This window comes from Microcebus murinus, unplaced genomic scaffold, assembly GCF_040939455.1.
Source record: "Microcebus murinus isolate Inina unplaced genomic scaffold, M.murinus_Inina_mat1.0 scaf013_hap2_Mmur4.0, whole genome shotgun sequence".
NCBI classification, from domain to species: domain Eukaryota; kingdom Metazoa; phylum Chordata; class Mammalia; order Primates; family Cheirogaleidae; genus Microcebus; species Microcebus murinus.
In genome coordinates this window covers 283738-305569 of record NW_027438959.1, presented here as the reverse complement: position 1 = coordinate 305569, position 21832 = coordinate 283738, and the positions used below count along the sequence as shown (strand labels likewise).

Below are 21832 nucleotides of genomic sequence, written 5' to 3'. Positions count from 1 at the left end.
CGTGGGTGGGTGGCGAGCTAGCGGCATTCAGAAGAGCGAGGCCCGCAGTCTGTGCGGAAGACACCTGCGCTCGGGTGTGTGTGGCGGCGCGATTCACAAGCAGCTCTAGACGTTAAACCCAGGAGAAGCCAGGGAGTTCCCAACGCCCCAGGTGTCCTCAGCCCACGACTGGCTGCTGTGGGAATGCGAAGCCCGGCTCCTTGTCTCAGAGCGGGGTTCCCAGGAGGATCAGGCTGAAGCTGGGACTTGGCCTCAAAGTGTCCCCTCGCATGGCCACCCCCTTCCCCTTCCTGCTCCTCTACTCCTGGTGCCCCTCCATCCAGGGGCCAGACCTTAAAGAGTCACCGCAAGAGAATCCTGGTCCCAAAGGAGCCTTCTGGGGGACCGGTGCTGAGAGAGGTTGTGGGCATGGCCCGCTGGGGCTCTGCCCGACCCAGGGCTGAGAGATGCCACCTCCCAGCTCTGGGTCCCTGCAGGAAGTGTTGGCAAGCACAGGGCCGGTCCTCCAAAGGCCCAGGTGCAGGGAGCCCAGGCCAAGCAGCCTGTGGAAGAAGCCACTTGCCGTGCCACCCCGGGAACAGGACTGCAGGCCCCGGCCCTTCCCACCTCCTCCTCCTCCTCCTCCTCCTCCCCCCCGCCCCGCCCCCACAGGGCACAGGGCTCAGAGACACCTCAGACTCTTGCTACCCAAAGTGCAAAGGGCATCAGTTGCTCCTCCAACCCCCCCACCACCGCCCAGCAGACCACGTTGTCCAGCCAGCCCCCGGGCCTCCCTGGGGTGCCCAGCACAAAAGTGCAGACACCCACCGGACCCTCAGTCTCAGTTTTCGGAGGTTTTTGCCACTCTAAGGACCCGCAGGCCAGCTGGGCCTTCGGGCAGGACAGAGAGCCCCGGAATCCGACGTGGAGAGCTGCGTGTACGTCCCCATCAGGAGGCGGTCCCCACCTCCGCGGCTCTCCCCTTGCGGGGAGCGGCAGCCCAGCCGGCAGCCGCAGGGCCTCAGGGAAGACACCAGGCTGGGCCCCCGCGGCACAGCGGGGGCGCGTCCCCCGCACTCACGCGACTTAGGGACGGCTGCTGGAGACTGCTGCGGCCACCCTGCTGCCGGGTTTCTGGAGGGCTTCCTGGAAGCAGCATCCACACCAAGCCCTTGGAAGGCCCAGGCGACGGAGGAGCCGGTCAGGCAGGGGCCGAGGACGGTGAGAGGCCGGGCGGGAAGGAGCGTGTCAGGCAGGGGCAGAGGACGGTGACCGGCCGGGCGGGGAGGAGCCGGTCAGGCGGGGGCCCAGGACAGTGACGGGCCTGGCCGGGGAGGAGTGCGTCAGGCAGGGGCAGAGGAGACGGGCTGGGTAAGGGTTAGGGTTACAGTTAGGGCACAATTCACAATCCCAAAGACGTGGAAGCGACCCGAGTGCCCATCCATCCAGGAGTGCATCAATAAAATGTGGCGCGTGGACACCACGGAGTGCCATTCGGCTGTGAGGAGCAGCGGTGAGAGGGCGCCTCTCGTGTTCTCCTGGCCAGAGCTGGAACCCGTTCCAGTAAACCAAGTATCCCAAGAATGGACACACGAGCACCACGTGAGCGCGCTCACCAGCAAATTGGTACGAACGGATGGACGCCTAAGTGGACAGAGAGGAATCACCTTCATCGGGTGGGTGTCGGGCGGGTGGGGGGAGGGGAGGGGCATACACATCCATTAGGCATGGGGTGGGTGCGCACCGACTGGGGGATGGGCGCACTTGAAGCTCTGACCCGAGGGGGGAGGCTTGGAGAGGGCAAGGCACCCGACCTTAACATTGGTACCCCCACAATACGCTGGAACAACATGAGAGGTATATGAATAAGAACACAGGGGGGGCCGGGCGCGGTGGCTCACGCCTGTAATCCTAGCTCTCTGGGAGGCCGAGGCGGGCGGATTGCTCCAGGTCAGGAGTTCGAAACCAGCCTGAGCAAGAGCGAGACCCCGTCTCTACTAAAAATAGAAAGAAATTAATTGGCCAACTAATATATATAGAAAAACACAGCCGGGCGTGGTGGTGCATGCCTGTAGTCCCAACTACTCGGGAGGCTGAGGCAGCAGGATTGCTTGAGCCCGGAGATTGAGGTTGCTGTGAGCTAGGCTGACGCCATGGCACTCACTCTAGCCTGGGCAGCAAAACGAGACTCTGTCTCAAAAAAAAAAAAAAAAAAAGAACACAGGGGGGAGGGCGGCACGGGCAACACATGTCACCTGAATACTTGTACTCCCATCATCTGCTTGAAAAGAGAGAGAAAAGAAAATGCAATCCTAGAGGTAAGAGACACTTTTTAAAAATAATGAATCCGAAGAGAAAAGTAAAAGGAGGCCTGTGGAGCAGGTCTGGGTGTGACTCCGGATCCCCCAACATCAGGTGCCACCACCAAAGTTTCCTGCGTGTAGCCCATAGAACCCCAAAATCAACGGGACGAGTTCTGGTCACATACTCCCTCAAAATGACATCCTGGCCTTCTTCTGGAACTCCCTCCCCTCTCAGACTCTCAAGGTTTCCTCCAGCGTGTCGGTTCCCACAGAGCAGACCTTTGGTCTGAGACCTGACGGTCCAGATGCCACGCATGCTGCCGCGTGGCGGCGGTGTCGAGGCTTGGGACAAGAGGAGGCCCCACGGTGCGGGCTGGGGCGCCAGGCACCGCGCGGGCGCTGAGGGTGGGGGTGACCCCCACCCCGGGCCGCCGCCGCGCTCCCAGAAAGGGGACAGAACAAGAGGCAAGAAAAAAAAAAAAAAAAGCAGCAGCCTGTGGCACCCGGTATTCCCAGGCGGTCTCCCATCCAAGTACTAACCAGGCCCGACCCTGCTTAGCTTCCGAGACCAGACGAGATCGGGGGCGTTCAGGGTGGTGTGGCCCTAGACGGCGGCGGAGGGCGCCCCTGCCCCGCTCGAGAAGCCGAGCCTCTCTGGGCTTCCCCGCCGCCGCCTCCCGCCCCAGGCCCCGCGCCGGGCCGGGCCGGGCTGGTTGAGTTCGCCGGCCGGGTCCCGCTGGCTCCCAGGGACGGGGGTGATGGGCGGGGCGGGGCGGGGCGGGGCGGGGTGGGGGGCTGTCTCTCTATACACACACACACACACTCACACTCACTCACACTCACACAAGATGCGCCTCCACGGCTGGACTCGCCAAGGTGGAGCCCTCCCAGCCCCCCTCGTCTCCTCGCCCGGCCTCCTTCACCTACCCGCTGCCCACCCCCAGCGCGTCGCTGCCGCTGACTGCGCAGGCGCGGGACGCTCGCCCTTTGACCCCAGCCAGGGGCCGCCCTCCCCCACAACCCCTTTCAGCTGCGCCCCCCCCCTCGCCCTGTGGGTGGGCTGCCGCCTATTCCCCCGGGCCAGGGCTGGGGCACAGCCAGTGTATGGGGCGTCTCTCTCTGGGGATGTGTCCCATGGGTGGGGTGGGGTGGCGTGGTTTGGGGGGCGCTGAAGAAATCAGTCCCCTCCATCTCCTACCTCTGGAAAACGCCCAAGCCCGTGGAGAACTGCCGGCACCGCTTCGTGGGGGCCGGGACCCTCCTCCGTGTCCTCCTGTGGCCCAGTCCAAGGGGCCTGGGCCTGGCCGGGGCTGCATTGGACCCCGACCACCCTGGCGTGTGGACTCGCTAAAAATCGGCCATTAGATATTGGATTCCAGCTTCCTGGAGGTCATTTCACTAATGAGTGCACCGGAAAGAGTTTCCTAATCCATCTGTGAGGGTGGCAACTGAAAGAGAATTTTAAAGCTGACAGAATAGGCGAGGGAAGGCATAGGAGATTTCCACACCCAGCAAGGAAGACTGTCCCGAAATGGAAGAAAGAAACGAGCAAACAGAGACACCGGTAGCCCGCCCGGAAAAGAGTCTGCCCCTGAGAGAAAGCACCCTGACCAGGTTCACCCGTGGGTGGGTGGCGAGCTAGCGGCATTCAGAAGAGCGAGGCCCGCAGTCTGTGCGGAAGACACCTGCGCTCGGGTGTGTGTGGCGGCGCGATTCACAAGCAGCTCTAGACGTTAAACCCAGGAGAAGCCAGGGAGTTCCCAACGCCCCAGGTGTCCTCAGCCCACGACTGGCTGCTGTGGGAATGCGAAGCCCGGCTCCTTGTCTCAGAGCGGGGTTCCCAGGAGGATCAGGCTGAAGCTGGGACTTGGCCTCAAAGTGTCCCCTCGCATGGCCACCCCCTTCCCCTTCCTGCTCCTCTACTCCTGGTGCCCCTCCATCCAGGGGCCAGACCTTAAAGAGTCACCGCAAGAGAATCCTGGTCCCAAAGGAGCCTTCTGGGGGACCGGTGCTGAGAGAGGTTGTGGGCATGGCCCGCTGGGGCTCTGCCCGACCCAGGGCTGAGAGATGCCACCTCCCAGCTCTGGGTCCCTGCAGGAAGTGTTGGCAAGCACAGGGCCGGTCCTCCAAAGGCCCAGGTGCAGGGAGCCCAGGCCAAGCAGCCTGTGGAAGAAGCCACTTGCCGTGCCACCCCGGGAACAGGACTGCAGGCCCCGGCCCTTCCCACCTCCTCCTCCTCCTCCTCCTCCTCCCCCCCGCCCCGCCCCCACAGGGCACAGGGCTCAGAGACACCTCAGACTCTTGCTACCCAAAGTGCAAAGGGCATCAGTTGCTCCTCCAACCCCCCCACCACCGCCCAGCAGACCACGTTGTCCAGCCAGCCCCCGGGCCTCCCTGGGGTGCCCAGCACAAAAGTGCAGACACCCACCGGACCCTCAGTCTCAGTTTTCGGAGGTTTTTGCCACTCTAAGGACCCGCAGGCCAGCTGGGCCTTCGGGCAGGACAGAGAGCCCCGGAATCCGACGTGGAGAGCTGCGTGTACGTCCCCATCAGGAGGCGGTCCCCACCTCCGCGGCTCTCCCCTTGCGGGGAGCGGCAGCCCAGCCGGCAGCCGCAGGGCCTCAGGGAAGACACCAGGCTGGGCCCCCGCGGCACAGCGGGGGCGCGTCCCCCGCACTCACGCGACTTAGGGACGGCTGCTGGAGACTGCTGCGGCCACCCTGCTGCCGGGTTTCTGGAGGGCTTCCTGGAAGCAGCATCCACACCAAGCCCTTGGAAGGCCCAGGCGACGGAGGAGCCGGTCAGGCAGGGGCCGAGGACGGTGAGAGGCCGGGCGGGAAGGAGCGTGTCAGGCAGGGGCAGAGGACGGTGACCGGCCGGGCGGGGAGGAGCCGGTCAGGCGGGGGCCCAGGACAGTGACGGGCCTGGCCGGGGAGGAGTGCGTCAGGCAGGGGCAGAGGAGACGGGCTGGGTAAGGGTTAGGGTTACAGTTAGGGCACAATTCACAATCCCAAAGACGTGGAAGCGACCCGAGTGCCCATCCATCCAGGAGTGCATCAATAAAATGTGGCGCGTGGACACCACGGAGTGCCATTCGGCTGTGAGGAGCAGCGGTGAGAGGGCGCCTCTCGTGTTCTCCTGGCCAGAGCTGGAACCCGTTCCAGTAAACCAAGTATCCCAAGAATGGACACACGAGCACCACGTGAGCGCGCTCACCAGCAAATTGGTACGAACGGATGGACGCCTAAGTGGACAGAGAGGAATCACCTTCATCGGGTGGGTGTCGGGCGGGTGGGGGGAGGGGAGGGGCATACACATCCATTAGGCATGGGGTGGGTGCGCACCGACTGGGGGATGGGCGCACTTGAAGCTCTGACCCGAGGGGGGAGGCTTGGAGAGGGCAAGGCACCCGACCTTAACATTGGTACCCCCACAATACGCTGGAACAACATGAGAGGTATATGAATAAGAACACAGGGGGGGCCGGGCGCGGTGGCTCACGCCTGTAATCCTAGCTCTCTGGGAGGCCGAGGCGGGCGGATTGCTCCAGGTCAGGAGTTCGAAACCAGCCTGAGCAAGAGCGAGACCCCGTCTCTACTAAAAATAGAAAGAAATTAATTGGCCAACTAATATATATAGAAAAACACAGCCGGGCGTGGTGGTGCATGCCTGTAGTCCCAACTACTCGGGAGGCTGAGGCAGCAGGATTGCTTGAGCCCGGAGATTGAGGTTGCTGTGAGCTAGGCTGACGCCATGGCACTCACTCTAGCCTGGGCAGCAAAACGAGACTCTGTCTCAAAAAAAAAAAAAAAAAAAGAACACAGGGGGGAGGGCGGCACGGGCAACACATGTCACCTGAATACTTGTACTCCCATCATCTGCTTGAAAAGAGAGAGAAAAGAAAATGCAATCCTAGAGGTAAGAGACACTTTTTAAAAATAATGAATCCGAAGAGAAAAGTAAAAGGAGGCCTGTGGAGCAGGTCTGGGTGTGACTCCGGATCCCCCAACATCAGGTGCCACCACCAAAGTTTCCTGCGTGTAGCCCATAGAACCCCAAAATCAACGGGACGAGTTCTGGTCACATACTCCCTCAAAATGACATCCTGGCCTTCTTCTGGAACTCCCTCCCCTCTCAGACTCTCAAGGTTTCCTCCAGCGTGTCGGTTCCCACAGAGCAGACCTTTGGTCTGAGACCTGACAGTCCAGATGCCACGCATGCTGCCGCGTGGCGGCGGTGTCGAGGCTTGGGACAAGAGGAGGCCCCACGGTGCGGGCTGGGGCGCCAGGCACCGCGCGGGCGCTGAGGGTGGGGGTGACCCCCACCCCGGGCCGCCGCCGCGCTCCCAGAAAGGGGACAGAACAAGAGGCAAGAAAAAAAAAAAAAAAAGCAGCAGCCTGTGGCACCCGGTATTCCCAGGCGGTCTCCCATCCAAGTACTAACCAGGCCCGACCCTGCTTAGCTTCCGAGACCAGACGAGATCGGGGGCGTTCAGGGTGGTGTGGCCCTAGACGGCGGCGGAGGGCGCCCCTGCCCCGCTCGAGAAGCCGAGCCTCTCTGGGCTTCCCCGCCGCCGCCTCCCGCCCCAGGCCCCGCGCCGGGCCGGGCCGGGCTGGTTGAGTTCGCCGGCCGGGTCCCGCTGGCTCCCAGGGACGGGGGTGATGGGCGGGGCGGGGCGGGGCGGGGCGGGGTGGGGGGCTGTCTCTCTATACACACACACACACACTCACACTCACTCACACTCACACAAGATGCGCCTCCACGGCTGGACTCGCCAAGGTGGAGCCCTCCCAGCCCCCCTCGTCTCCTCGCCCGGCCTCCTTCACCTACCCGCTGCCCACCCCCAGCGCGTCGCTGCCGCTGACTGCGCAGGCGCGGGACGCTCGCCCTTTGACCCCAGCCAGGGGCCGCCCTCCCCCACAACCCCTTTCAGCTGCGCCCCCCCCCTCGCCCTGTGGGTGGGCTGCCGCCTATTCCCCCGGGCCAGGGCTGGGGCACAGCCAGTGTATGGGGCGTCTCTCTCTGGGGATGTGTCCCATGGGTGGGGTGGGGTGGCGTGGTTTGGGGGGCGCTGAAGAAATCAGTCCCCTCCATCTCCTACCTCTGGAAAACGCCCAAGCCCGTGGAGAACTGCCGGCACCGCTTCGTGGGGGCCGGGACCCTCCTCCGTGTCCTCCTGTGGCCCAGTCCAAGGGGCCTGGGCCTGGCCGGGGCTGCATTGGACCCCGACCACCCTGGCGTGTGGACTCGCTAAAAATCGGCCATTAGATATTGGATTCCAGCTTCCTGGAGGTCATTTCACTAATGAGTGCACCGGAAAGAGTTTCCTAATCCATCTGTGAGGGTGGCAACTGAAAGAGAATTTTAAAGCTGACAGAATAGGCGAGGGAAGGCATAGGAGATTTCCACACCCAGCAAGGAAGACTTTCCCGAAATGGAAGAAAGAAACGAGCAAACAGAGACACCGGTAGCCCGCCCGGAAAAGAGTCTGCCCCTGAGAGAAAGCACCCTGACCAGGTTCACCCGTGGGTGGGTGGCGAGCTAGCGGCATTCAGAAGAGCGAGGCCCGCAGTCTGTGCGGAAGACACCTGCGCTCGGGTGTGTGTGGCGGCGCGATTCACAAGCAGCTCTAGACGTTAAACCCAGGAGAAGCCAGGGAGTTCCCAACGCCCCAGGTGTCCTCAGCCCACGACTGGCTGCTGTGGGAATGCGAAGCCCGGCTCCTTGTCTCAGAGCGGGGTTCCCAGGAGGATCAGGCTGAAGCTGGGACTTGGCCTCAAAGTGTCCCCTCGCATGGCCACCCCCTTCCCCTTCCTGCTCCTCTACTCCTGGTGCCCCTCCATCCAGGGGCCAGACCTTAAAGAGTCACCGCAAGAGAATCCTGGTCCCAAAGGAGCCTTCTGGGGGACCGGTGCTGAGAGAGGTTGTGGGCATGGCCCGCTGGGGCTCTGCCCGACCCAGGGCTGAGAGATGCCACCTCCCAGCTCTGGGTCCCTGCAGGAAGTGTTGGCAAGCACAGGGCCGGTCCTCCAAAGGCCCAGGTGCAGGGAGCCCAGGCCAAGCAGCCTGTGGAAGAAGCCACTTGCCGTGCCACCCCGGGAACAGGACTGCAGGCCCCGGCCCTTCCCACCTCCTCCTCCTCCTCCTCCTCCTCCCCCCCGCCCCGCCCCCACAGGGCACAGGGCTCAGAGACACCTCAGACTCTTGCTACCCAAAGTGCAAAGGGCATCAGTTGCTCCTCCAACCCCCCCACCACCGCCCAGCAGACCACGTTGTCCAGCCAGCCCCCGGGCCTCCCTGGGGTGCCCAGCACAAAAGTGCAGACACCCACCGGACCCTCAGTCTCAGTTTTCGGAGGTTTTTGCCACTCTAAGGACCCGCAGGCCAGCTGGGCCTTCGGGCAGGACAGAGAGCCCCGGAATCCGACGTGGAGAGCTGCGTGTACGTCCCCATCAGGAGGCGGTCCCCACCTCCGCGGCTCTCCCCTTGCGGGGAGCGGCAGCCCAGCCGGCAGCCGCAGGGCCTCAGGGAAGACACCAGGCTGGGCCCCCGCGGCACAGCGGGGGCGCGTCCCCCGCACTCACGCGACTTAGGGACGGCTGCTGGAGACTGCTGCGGCCACCCTGCTGCCGGGTTTCTGGAGGGCTTCCTGGAAGCAGCATCCACACCAAGCCCTTGGAAGGCCCAGGCGACGGAGGAGCCGGTCAGGCAGGGGCCGAGGACGGTGAGAGGCCGGGCGGGAAGGAGCGTGTCAGGCAGGGGCAGAGGACGGTGACCGGCCGGGCGGGGAGGAGCCGGTCAGGCGGGGGCCCAGGACAGTGACGGGCCTGGCCGGGGAGGAGTGCGTCAGGCAGGGGCAGAGGAGACGGGCTGGGTAAGGGTTAGGGTTACAGTTAGGGCACAATTCACAATCCCAAAGACGTGGAAGCGACCCGAGTGCCCATCCATCCAGGAGTGCATCAATAAAATGTGGCGCGTGGACACCACGGAGTGCCATTCGGCTGTGAGGAGCAGCGGTGAGAGGGCGCCTCTCGTGTTCTCCTGGCCAGAGCTGGAACCCGTTCCAGTAAACCAAGTATCCCAAGAATGGACACACGAGCACCACGTGAGCGCGCTCACCAGCAAATTGGTACGAACGGATGGACGCCTAAGTGGACAGAGAGGAATCACCTTCATCGGGTGGGTGTCGGGCGGGTGGGGGGAGGGGAGGGGCATACACATCCATTAGGCATGGGGTGGGTGCGCACCGACTGGGGGATGGGCGCACTTGAAGCTCTGACCCGAGGGGGGAGGCTTGGAGAGGGCAAGGCACCCGACCTTAACATTGGTACCCCCACAATACGCTGGAACAACATGAGAGGTATATGAATAAGAACACAGGGGGGGCCGGGCGCGGTGGCTCACGCCTGTAATCCTAGCTCTCTGGGAGGCCGAGGCGGGCGGATTGCTCCAGGTCAGGAGTTCGAAACCAGCCTGAGCAAGAGCGAGACCCCGTCTCTACTAAAAATAGAAAGAAATTAATTGGCCAACTAATATATATAGAAAAACACAGCCGGGCGTGGTGGTGCATGCCTGTAGTCCCAACTACTCGGGAGGCTGAGGCAGCAGGATTGCTTGAGCCCGGAGATTGAGGTTGCTGTGAGCTAGGCTGACGCCATGGCACTCACTCTAGCCTGGGCAGCAAAACGAGACTCTGTCTCAAAAAAAAAAAAAAAAAAAGAACACAGGGGGGAGGGCGGCACGGGCAACACATGTCACCTGAATACTTGTACTCCCATCATCTGCTTGAAAAGAGAGAGAAAAGAAAATGCAATCCTAGAGGTAAGAGACACTTTTTAAAAATAATGAATCCGAAGAGAAAAGTAAAAGGAGGCCTGTGGAGCAGGTCTGGGTGTGACTCCGGATCCCCCAACATCAGGTGCCACCACCAAAGTTTCCTGCGTGTAGCCCATAGAACCCCAAAATCAACGGGACGAGTTCTGGTCACATACTCCCTCAAAATGACATCCTGGCCTTCTTCTGGAACTCCCTCCCCTCTCAGACTCTCAAGGTTTCCTCCAGCGTGTCGGTTCCCACAGAGCAGACCTTTGGTCTGAGACCTGACAGTCCAGATGCCACGCATGCTGCCGCGTGGCGGCGGTGTCGAGGCTTGGGACAAGAGGAGGCCCCACGGTGCGGGCTGGGGCGCCAGGCACCGCGCGGGCGCTGAGGGTGGGGGTGACCCCCACCCCGGGCCGCCGCCGCGCTCCCAGAAAGGGGACAGAACAAGAGGCAAGAAAAAAAAAAAAAAAAGCAGCAGCCTGTGGCACCCGGTATTCCCAGGCGGTCTCCCATCCAAGTACTAACCAGGCCCGACCCTGCTTAGCTTCCGAGACCAGACGAGATCGGGGGCGTTCAGGGTGGTGTGGCCCTAGACGGCGGCGGAGGGCGCCCCTGCCCCGCTCGAGAAGCCGAGCCTCTCTGGGCTTCCCCGCCGCCGCCTCCCGCCCCAGGCCCCGCGCTGGGCCGGGCCGGGCTGGTTGAGTTCGCCGGCCGGGTCCCGCTGGCTCCCAGGGACGGGGGTGATGGGCGGGGCGGGGCGGGGCGGGGCGGGGTGGGGGGCTGTCTCTCTATACACACACACACACACTCACACTCACTCACACTCACACAAGATGCGCCTCCACGGCTGGACTCGCCAAGGTGGAGCCCTCCCAGCCCCCCTCGTCTCCTCGCCTGGCCTCCTTCACCTACCCGCTGCCCACCCCCAGCGCGTCGCTGCCGCTGACTGCGCAGGCGCGGGACGCTCGCCCTTTGACCCCAGCCAGGGGCCGCCCTCCCCCACAACCCCTTTCAGCTGCGCCCCCCCCCTCGCCCTGTGGGTGGGCTGCCGCCTATTCCCCCGGGCCAGGGCTGGGGCACAGCCAGTGTATGGGGCGTCTCTCTCTGGGGATGTGTCCCATGGGTGGGGTGGGGTGGCGTGGTTTGGGGGGCGCTGAAGAAATCAGTCCCCTCCATCTCCTACCTCTGGAAAACGCCCAAGCCCGTGGAGAACTGCCGGCACCGCTTCGTGGGGGCCGGGACCCTCCTCCGTGTCCTCCTGTGGCCCAGTCCAAGGGGCCTGGGCCTGGCCGGGGCTGCATTGGACCCCGACCACCCTGGCGTGTGGACTCGCTAAAAATCGGCCATTAGATATTGGATTCCAGCTTCCTGGAGGTCATTTCACTAATGAGTGCACCGGAAAGAGTTTCCTAATCCATCTGTGAGGGTGGCAACTGAAAGAGAATTTTAAAGCTGACAGAATAGGCGAGGGAAGGCATAGGAGATTTCCACACCCAGCAAGGAAGACTGTCCCGAAATGGAAGAAAGAAACGAGCAAACAGAGACACCGGTAGCCCGCCCGGAAAAGAGTCTGCCCCTGAGAGAAAGCACCCTGACCAGGTTCACCCGTGGGTGGGTGGCGAGCTAGCGGCATTCAGAAGAGCGAGGCCCGCAGTCTGTGCGGAAGACACCTGCGCTCGGGTGTGTGTGGCGGCGCGATTCACAAGCAGCTCTAGACGTTAAACCCAGGAGAAGCCAGGGAGTTCCCAACGCCCCAGGTGTCCTCAGCCCACGACTGGCTGCTGTGGGAATGCGAAGCCCGGCTCCTTGTCTCAGAGCGGGGTTCCCAGGAGGATCAGGCTGAAGCTGGGACTTGGCCTCAAAGTGTCCCCTCGCATGGCCACCCCCTTCCCCTTCCTGCTCCTCTACTCCTGGTGCCCCTCCATCCAGGGGCCAGACCTTAAAGAGTCACCGCAAGAGAATCCTGGTCCCAAAGGAGCCTTCTGGGGGACCGGTGCTGAGAGAGGTTGTGGGCATGGCCCGCTGGGGCTCTGCCCGACCCAGGGCTGAGAGATGCCACCTCCCAGCTCTGGGTCCCTGCAGGAAGTGTTGGCAAGCACAGGGCCGGTCCTCCAAAGGCCCAGGTGCAGGGAGCCCAGGCCAAGCAGCCTGTGGAAGAAGCCACTTGCCGTGCCACCCCGGGAACAGGACTGCAGGCCCCGGCCCTTCCCACCTCCTCCTCCTCCTCCTCCTCCTCCCCCCCGCCCCGCCCCCACAGGGCACAGGGCTCAGAGACACCTCAGACTCTTGCTACCCAAAGTGCAAAGGGCATCAGTTGCTCCTCCAACCCCCCCACCACCGCCCAGCAGACCACGTTGTCCAGCCAGCCCCCGGGCCTCCCTGGGGTGCCCAGCACAAAAGTGCAGACACCCACCGGACCCTCAGTCTCAGTTTTCGGAGGTTTTTGCCACTCTAAGGACCCGCAGGCCAGCTGGGCCTTCGGGCAGGACAGAGAGCCCCGGAATCCGACGTGGAGAGCTGCGTGTACGTCCCCATCAGGAGGCGGTCCCCACCTCCGCGGCTCTCCCCTTGCGGGGAGCGGCAGCCCAGCCGGCAGCCGCAGGGCCTCAGGGAAGACACCAGGCTGGGCCCCCGCGGCACAGCGGGGGCGCGTCCCCCGCACTCACGCGACTTAGGGACGGCTGCTGGAGACTGCTGCGGCCACCCTGCTGCCGGGTTTCTGGAGGGCTTCCTGGAAGCAGCATCCACACCAAGCCCTTGGAAGGCCCAGGCGACGGAGGAGCCGGTCAGGCAGGGGCCGAGGACGGTGAGAGGCCGGGCGGGAAGGAGCGTGTCAGGCAGGGGCAGAGGACGGTGACCGGCCGGGCGGGGAGGAGCCGGTCAGGCGGGGGCCCAGGACAGTGACGGGCCTGGCCGGGGAGGAGTGCGTCAGGCAGGGGCAGAGGAGACGGGCTGGGTAAGGGTTAGGGTTACAGTTAGGGCACAATTCACAATCCCAAAGACGTGGAAGCGACCCGAGTGCCCATCCATCCAGGAGTGCATCAATAAAATGTGGCGCGTGGACACCACGGAGTGCCATTCGGCTGTGAGGAGCAGCGGTGAGAGGGCGCCTCTCGTGTTCTCCTGGCCAGAGCTGGAACCCGTTCCAGTAAACCAAGTATCCCAAGAATGGACACACGAGCACCACGTGAGCGCGCTCACCAGCAAATTGGTACGAACGGATGGACGCCTAAGTGGACAGAGAGGAATCACCTTCATCGGGTGGGTGTCGGGCGGGTGGGGGGAGGGGAGGGGCATACACATCCATTAGGCATGGGGTGGGTGCGCACCGACTGGGGGATGGGCGCACTTGAAGCTCTGACCCGAGGGGGGAGGCTTGGAGAGGGCAAGGCACCCGACCTTAACATTGGTACCCCCACAATACGCTGGAACAACATGAGAGGTATATGAATAAGAACACAGGGGGGGCCGGGCGCGGTGGCTCACGCCTGTAATCCTAGCTCTCTGGGAGGCCGAGGCGGGCGGATTGCTCCAGGTCAGGAGTTCGAAACCAGCCTGAGCAAGAGCGAGACCCCGTCTCTACTAAAAATAGAAAGAAATTAATTGGCCAACTAATATATATAGAAAAACACAGCCGGGCGTGGTGGTGCATGCCTGTAGTCCCAACTACTCGGGAGGCTGAGGCAGCAGGATTGCTTGAGCCCGGAGATTGAGGTTGCTGTGAGCTAGGCTGACGCCATGGCACTCACTCTAGCCTGGGCAGCAAAACGAGACTCTGTCTCAAAAAAAAAAAAAAAAAAAGAACACAGGGGGGAGGGCGGCACGGGCAACACATGTCACCTGAATACTTGTACTCCCATCATCTGCTTGAAAAGAGAGAGAAAAGAAAATGCAATCCTAGAGGTAAGAGACACTTTTTAAAAATAATGAATCCGAAGAGAAAAGTAAAAGGAGGCCTGTGGAGCAGGTCTGGGTGTGACTCCGGATCCCCCAACATCAGGTGCCACCACCAAAGTTTCCTGCGTGTAGCCCATAGAACCCCAAAATCAACGGGACGAGTTCTGGTCACATACTCCCTCAAAATGACATCCTGGCCTTCTTCTGGAACTCCCTCCCCTCTCAGACTCTCAAGGTTTCCTCCAGCGTGTCGGTTCCCACAGAGCAGACCTTTGGTCTGAGACCTGACGGTCCAGATGCCACGCATGCTGCCGCGTGGCGGCGGTGTCGAGGCTTGGGACAAGAGGAGGCCCCACGGTGCGGGCTGGGGCGCCAGGCACCGCGCGGGCGCTGAGGGTGGGGGTGACCCCCACCCCGGGCCGCCGCCGCGCTCCCAGAAAGGGGACAGAACAAGAGGCAAGAAAAAAAAAAAAAAAAGCAGCAGCCTGTGGCACCCGGTATTCCCAGGCGGTCTCCCATCCAAGTACTAACCAGGCCCGACCCTGCTTAGCTTCCGAGACCAGACGAGATCGGGGGCGTTCAGGGTGGTGTGGCCCTAGACGGCGGCGGAGGGCGCCCCTGCCCCGCTCGAGAAGCCGAGCCTCTCTGGGCTTCCCCGCCGCCGCCTCCCGCCCCAGGCCCCGCGCCGGGCCGGGCCGGGCTGGTTGAGTTCGCCGGCCGGGTCCCGCTGGCTCCCAGGGACGGGGGTGATGGGCGGGGCGGGGCGGGGCGGGGCGGGGTGGGGGGCTGTCTCTCTATACACACACACACACACTCACACTCACTCACACTCACACAAGATGCGCCTCCACGGCTGGACTCGCCAAGGTGGAGCCCTCCCAGCCCCCCTCGTCTCCTCGCCCGGCCTCCTTCACCTACCCGCTGCCCACCCCCAGCGCGTCGCTGCCGCTGACTGCGCAGGCGCGGGACGCTCGCCCTTTGACCCCAGCCAGGGGCCGCCCTCCCCCACAACCCCTTTCAGCTGCGCCCCCCCCCTCGCCCTGTGGGTGGGCTGCCGCCTATTCCCCCGGGCCAGGGCTGGGGCACAGCCAGTGTATGGGGCGTCTCTCTCTGGGGATGTGTCCCATGGGTGGGGTGGGGTGGCGTGGTTTGGGGGGCGCTGAAGAAATCAGTCCCCTCCATCTCCTACCTCTGGAAAACGCCCAAGCCCGTGGAGAACTGCCGGCACCGCTTCGTGGGGGCCGGGACCCTCCTCCGTGTCCTCCTGTGGCCCAGTCCAAGGGGCCTGGGCCTGGCCGGGGCTGCATTGGACCCCGACCACCCTGGCGTGTGGACTCGCTAAAAATCGGCCATTAGATATTGGATTCCAGCTTCCTGGAGGTCATTTCACTAATGAGTGCACCGGAAAGAGTTTCCTAATCCATCTGTGAGGGTGGCAACTGAAAGAGAATTTTAAAGCTGACAGAATAGGCGAGGGAAGGCATAGGAGATTTCCACACCCAGCAAGGAAGACTGTCCCGAAATGGAAGAAAGAAACGAGCAAACAGAGACACCGGTAGCCCGCCCGGAAAAGAGTCTGCCCCTGAGAGAAAGCACCCTGACCAGGTTCACCCGTGGGTGGGTGGCGAGCTAGCGGCATTCAGAAGAGCGAGGCCCGCAGTCTGTGCGGAAGACACCTGCGCTCGGGTGTGTGTGGCGGCGCGATTCACAAGCAGCTCTAGACGTTAAACCCAGGAGAAGCCAGGGAGTTCCCAACGCCCCAGGTGTCCTCAGCCCACGACTGGCTGCTGTGGGAATGCGAAGCCCGGCTCCTTGTCTCAGAGCGGGGTTCCCAGGAGGATCAGGCTGAAGCTGGGACTTGGCCTCAAAGTGTCCCCTCGCATGGCCACCCCCTTCCCCTTCCTGCTCCTCTACTCCTGGTGCCCCTCCATCCAGGGGCCAGACCTTAAAGAGTCACCGCAAGAGAATCCTGGTCCCAAAGGAGCCTTCTGGGGGACCGGTGCTGAGAGAGGTTGTGGGCATGGCCCGCTGGGGCTCTGCCCGACCCAGGGCTGAGAGATGCCACCTCCCAGCTCTGGGTCCCTGCAGGAAGTGTTGGCAAGCACAGGGCCGGTCCTCCAAAGGCCCAGGTGCAGGGAGCCCAGGCCAAGCAGCCTGTGGAAGAAGCCACTTGCCGTGCCACCCCGGGAACAGGACTGCAGGCCCCGGCCCTTCCCACCTCCTCCTCCTCCTCCTCCTCCTCCCCCCCGCCCCGCCCCCACAGGGCACAGGGCTCAGAGACACCTCAGACTCTTGCTACCCAAAGTGCAAAGGGCATCAGTTGCTCCTCCAACCCCCCCACCACCGCCCAGCAGACCACGTTGTCCAGCCAGCCCCCGGGCCTCCCTGGGGTGCCCAGCACAAAAGTGCAGACACCCACCGGACCCTCAGTCTCAGTTTTCGGAGGTTTTTGCCACTCTAAGGACCCGCAGGCCAGCTGGGCCTTCGGGCAGGACAGAGAGCCCCGGAATCCGACGTGGAGAGCTGCGTGTACGTCCCCATCAGGAGGCGGTCCCCACCTCCGCGGCTCTCCCCTTGCGGGGAGCGGCAGCCCAGCCGGCAGCCGCAGGGCCTCAGGGAAGACACCAGGCTGGGCCCCCGCGGCACAGCGGGGGCGCGTCCCCCGCACTCACGCGACTTAGGGACGGCTGCTGGAGACTGCTGCGGCCACCCTGCTGCCGGGTTTCTGGAGGGCTTCCTGGAAGCAGCATCCACACCAAGCCCTTGGAAGGCCCAGGCGACGGAGGAGCCGGTCAGGCAGGGGCCGAGGACGGTGAGAGGCCGGGCGGGAAGGAGCGTGTCAGGCAGGGGCAGAGGACGGTGACCGGCCGGGCGGGGAGGAGCCGGTCAGGCGGGGGCCCAGGACAGTGACGGGCCTGGCCGGGGAGGAGTGCGTCAGGCAGGGGCAGAGGAGACGGGCTGGGTAAGGGTTAGGGTTACAGTTAGGGCACAATTCACAATCCCAAAGACGTGGAAGCGACCCGAGTGCCCATCCATCCAGGAGTGCATCAATAAAATGTGGCGCGTGGACACCACGGAGTGCCATTCGGCTGTGAGGAGCAGCGGTGAGAGGGCGCCTCTCGTGTTCTCCTGGCCAGAGCTGGAACCCGTTCCAGTAAACCAAGTATCCCAAGAATGGACACACGAGCACCACGTGAGCGCGCTCACCAGCAAATTGGTACGAACGGATGGACGCCTAAGTGGACAGAGAGGAATCACCTTCATCGGGTGGGTGTCGGGCGGGTGGGGGGAGGGGAGGGGCATACACATCCATTAGGCATGGGGTGGGTGCGCACCGACTGGGGGATGGGCGCACTTGAAGCTCTGACCCGAGGGGGGAGGCTTGGAGAGGGCAAGGCACCCGACCTTAACATTGGTACCCCCACAATACGCTGGAACAACATGAGAGGTATATGAATAAGAACACAGGGGGGGCCGGGCGCGGTGGCTCACGCCTGTAATCCTAGCTCTCTGGGAGGCCGAGGCGGGCGGATTGCTCCAGGTCAGGAGTTCGAAACCAGCCTGAGCAAGAGCGAGACCCCGTCTCTACTAAAAATAGAAAGAAATTAATTGGCCAACTAATATATATAGAAAAACACAGCCGGGCGTGGTGGTGCATGCCTGTAGTCCCAACTACTCGGGAGGCTGAGGCAGCAGGATTGCTTGAGCCCGGAGATTGAGGTTGCTGTGAGCTAGGCTGACGCCATGGCACTCACTCTAGCCTGGGCAGCAAAACGAGACTCTGTCTCAAAAAAAAAAAAAAAAAAAGAACACAGGGGGGAGGGCGGCACGGGCAACACATGTCACCTGAATACTTGTACTCCCATCATCTGCTTGAAAAGAGAGAGAAAAGAAAATGCAATCCTAGAGGTAAGAGACACTTTTTAAAAATAATGAATCCGAAGAGAAAAGTAAAAGGAGGCCTGTGGAGCAGGTCTGGGTGTGACTCCGGATCCCCCAACATCAGGTGCCACCACCAAAGTTTCCTGCGTGTAGCCCATAGAACCCCAAAATCAACGGGACGAGTTCTGGTCACATACTCCCTCAAAATGACATCCTGGCCTTCTTCTGGAACTCCCTCCCCTCTCAGACTCTCAAGGTTTCCTCCAGCGTGTCGGTTCCCACAGAGCAGACCTTTGGTCTGAGACCTGACAGTCCAGATGCCACGCATGCTGCCGCGTGGCGGCGGTGTCGAGGCTTGGGACAAGAGGAGGCCCCACGGTGCGGGCTGGGGCGCCAGGCACCGCGCGGGCGCTGAGGGTGGGGGTGACCCCCACCCCGGGCCGCCGCCGCGCTCCCAGAAAGGGGACAGAACAAGAGGCAAGAAAAAAAAAAAAAAAAGCAGCAGCCTGTGGCACCCGGTATTCCCAGGCGGTCTCCCATCCAAGTACTAACCAGGCCCGACCCTGCTTAGCTTCCGAGACCAGACGAGATCGGGGGCGTTCAGGGTGGTGTGGCCCTAGACGGCGGCGGAGGGCGCCCCTGCCCCGCTCGAGAAGCCGAGCCTCTCTGGGCTTCCCCGCCGCCGCCTCCCGCCCCAGGCCCCGCGCCGGGCCGGGCCGGGCTGGTTGAGTTCGCCGGCCGGGTCCCGCTGGCTCCCAGGGACGGGGGTGATGGGCGGGGCGGGGCGGGGCGGGGCGGGGTGGGGGGCTGTCTCTCTATACACACACACACACACTCACACTCACTCACACTCACACAAGATGCGCCTCCACGGCTGGACTCGCCAAGGTGGAGCCCTCCCAGCCCCCCTCGTCTCCTCGCCCGGCCTCCTTCACCTACCCGCTGCCCACCCCCAGCGCGTCGCTGCCGCTGACTGCGCAGGCGCGGGACGCTCGCCCTTTGACCCCAGCCAGGGGCCGCCCTCCCCCACAACCCCTTTCAGCTGCGCCCCCCCCCTCGCCCTGTGGGTGGGCTGCCGCCTATTCCCCCGGGCCAGGGCTGGGGCACAGCCAGTGTATGGGGCGTCTCTCTCTGGGGATGTGTCCCATGGGTGGGGTGGGGTGGCGTGGTTTGGGGGGCGCTGAAGAAATCAGTCCCCTCCATCTCCTACCTCTGGAAAACGCCCAAGCCCGTGGAGAACTGCCGGCACCGCTTCGTGGGGGCCGGGACCCTCCTCCGTGTCCTCCTGTGGCCCAGTCCAAGGGGCCTGGGCCTGGCCGGGGCTGCATTGGACCCCGACCACCCTGGCGTGTGGACTCGCTAAAAATCGGCCATTAGATATTGGATTCCAGCTTCCTGGAGGTCATTTCACTAATGAGTGCACCGGAAAGAGTTTCCTAATCCATCTGTGAGGGTGGCAACTGAAAGAGAATTTTAAAGCTGACAGAATAGGCGAGGGAAGGCATAGGAGATTTCCACACCCAGCAAGGAAGACTGTCCCGAAATGGAAGAAAGAAACGAGCAAACAGAGACACCGGTAGCCCGCCCGGAAAAGAGTCTGCCCCTGAGAGAAAGCACCCTGACCAGGTTCACCCGTGGGTGGGTGGCGAGCTAGCGGCATTCAGAAGAGCGAGGCCCGCAGTCTGTGCGGAAGACACCTGCGCTCGGGTGTGTGTGGCGGCGCGATTCACAAGCAGCTCTAGACGTTAAACCCAGGAGAAGCCAGGGAGTTCCCAACGCCCCAGGTGTCCTCAGCCCACGACTGGCTGCTGTGGGAATGCGAAGCCCGGCTCCTTGTCTCAGAGCGGGGTTCCCAGGAGGATCAGGCTGAAGCTGGGACTTGGCCTCAAAGTGTCCCCTCGCATGGCCACCCCCTTCCCCTTCCTGCTCCTCTACTCCTGGTGCCCCTCCATCCAGGGGCCAGACCTTAAAGAGTCACCGCAAGAGAATCCTGGTCCCAAAGGAGCCTTCTGGGGGACCGGTGCTGAGAGAGGTTGTGGGCATGGCCCGCTGGGGCTCTGCCCGACCCAGGGCTGAGAGATGCCACCTCCCAGCTCTGGGTCCCTGCAGGAAGTGTTGGCAAGCACAGGGCCGGTCCTCCAAAGGCCCAGGTGCAGGGAGCCCAGGCCAAGCAGCCTGTGGAAGAAGCCACTTGCCGTGCCACCCCGGGAACAGGACTGCAGGCCCCGGCCCTTCCCACCTCCTCCTCCTCCTCCTCCTCCTCCCCCCCGCCCCGCCCCCACAGGGCACAGGGCTCAGAGACACCTCAGACTCTTGCTACCCAAAGTGCAAAGGGCATCAGTTGCTCCTCCAACCCCCCCACCACCGCCCAGCAGACCACGTTGTCCAGCCAGCCCCCGGGCCTCCCTGGGGTGCCCAGCACAAAAGTGCAGACACCCACCGGACCCTCAGTCTCAGTTTTCGGAGGTTTTTGCCACTCTAAGGACCCGCAGGCCAGCTGGGCCTTCGGGCAGGACAGAGAGCCCCGGAATCCGACGTGGAGAGCTGCGTGTACGTCCCCATCAGGAGGCGGTCCCCACCTCCGCGGCTCTCCCCTTGCGGGGAGCGGCAGCCCAGCCGGCAGCCGCAGGGCCTCAGGGAAGACACCAGGCTGGGCCCCCGCGGCACAGCGGGGGCGCGTCCCCCGCACTCACGCGACTTAGGGACGGCTGCTGGAGACTGCTGCGGCCACCCTGCTGCCGGGTTTCTGGAGGGCTTCCTGGAAGCAGCATCCACACCAAGCCCTTGGAAGGCCCAGGCGACGGAGGAGCCGGTCAGGCAGGGGCCGAGGACGGTGAGAGGCCGGGCGGGAAGGAGCGTGTCAGGCAGGGGCAGAGGACGGTGACCGGCCGGGCGGGGAGGAGCCGGTCAGGCGGGGGCCCAGGACAGTGACGGGCCTGGCCGGGGAGGAGTGCGTCAGGCAGGGGCAGAGGAGACGGGCTGGGTAAGGGTTAGGGTTACAGTTAGGGCACAATTCACAATCCCAAAGACGTGGAAGCGACCCGAGTGCCCATCCATCCAGGAGTGCATCAATAAAATGTGGCGCGTGGACACCACGGAGTGCCATTCGGCTGTGAGGAGCAGCGGTGAGAGGGCGCCTCTCGTGTTCTCCTGGCCAGAGCTGGAACCCGTTCCAGTAAACCAAGTATCCCAAGAATGGACACACGAGCACCACGTGAGCGCGCTCACCAGCAAATTGGTACGAACGGATGGACGCCTAAGTGGACAGAGAGGAATCACCTTCATCGGGTGGGTGTCGGGCGGGTGGGGGGAGGGGAGGGGCATACACATCCATTAGGCATGGGGTGGGTGCGCACCGACTGGGGGATGGGCGCACTTGAAGCTCTGACCCGAGGGGGGAGGCTTGGAGAGGGCAAGGCACCCGACCTTAACATTGGTACCCCCACAATACGCTGGAACAACATGAGAGGTATATGAATAAGAACACAGGGGGGGCCGGGCGCGGTGGCTCACGCCTGTAATCCTAGCTCTCTGGGAGGCCGAGGCGGGCGGATTGCTCCAGGTCAGGAGTTCGAAACCAGCCTGAGCAAGAGCGAGACCCCGTCTCTACTAAAAATAGAAAGAAATTAATTGGCCAACTAATATATATAGAAAAACACAGCCGGGCGTGGTGGTGCATGCCTGTAGTCCCAACTACTCGGGAGGCTGAGGCAGCAGGATTGCTTGAGCCCGGAGATTGAGGTTGCTGTGAGCTAGGCTGACGCCATGGCACTCACTCTAGCCTGGGCAGCAAAACGAGACTCTGTCTCAAAAAAAAAAAAAAAAAAAGAACACAGGGGGGAGGGCGGCACGGGCAACACATGTCACCTGAATACTTGTACTCCCATCATCTGCTTGAAAAGAGAGAGAAAAGAAAATGCAATCCTAGAGGTAAGAGACACTTTTTAAAA

At 62.9% G+C, this 21832-nt stretch overlaps 5 non-coding genes across 5 annotated transcripts; all 5 read right to left on the bottom strand.

Moving 5' to 3' along the window:
- Positions 1-2773: 2773 nt before the first annotated feature.
- LOC142867060 (5S ribosomal RNA) lies at positions 2774-2892 on the bottom strand. Its single transcript, XR_012916791.1, has one exon. It is a non-coding gene; the product is annotated as a 5S ribosomal RNA (ribosomal RNA).
- Positions 2893-6676: 3784 nt separating this feature from the next.
- LOC142867059 (5S ribosomal RNA) lies at positions 6677-6795 on the bottom strand. The gene has a single exon (XR_012916790.1). It is a non-coding gene; the product is annotated as a 5S ribosomal RNA (ribosomal RNA).
- Positions 6796-10579: 3784 nt separating this feature from the next.
- On the bottom strand, positions 10580-10698 carry LOC142867058 (5S ribosomal RNA). Its single transcript, XR_012916789.1, has one exon. It is a non-coding gene; the product is annotated as a 5S ribosomal RNA (ribosomal RNA).
- A 3784-nt stretch (positions 10699-14482) lies between these two features.
- On the bottom strand, positions 14483-14601 carry LOC142867056 (5S ribosomal RNA). Its single transcript, XR_012916787.1, has one exon. It is a non-coding gene; the product is annotated as a 5S ribosomal RNA (ribosomal RNA).
- A 3784-nt stretch (positions 14602-18385) lies between these two features.
- LOC142867055 (5S ribosomal RNA) lies at positions 18386-18504 on the bottom strand. The gene has a single exon (XR_012916786.1). It is a non-coding gene; the product is annotated as a 5S ribosomal RNA (ribosomal RNA).
- Positions 18505-21832: the final 3328 nt, after the last annotated feature.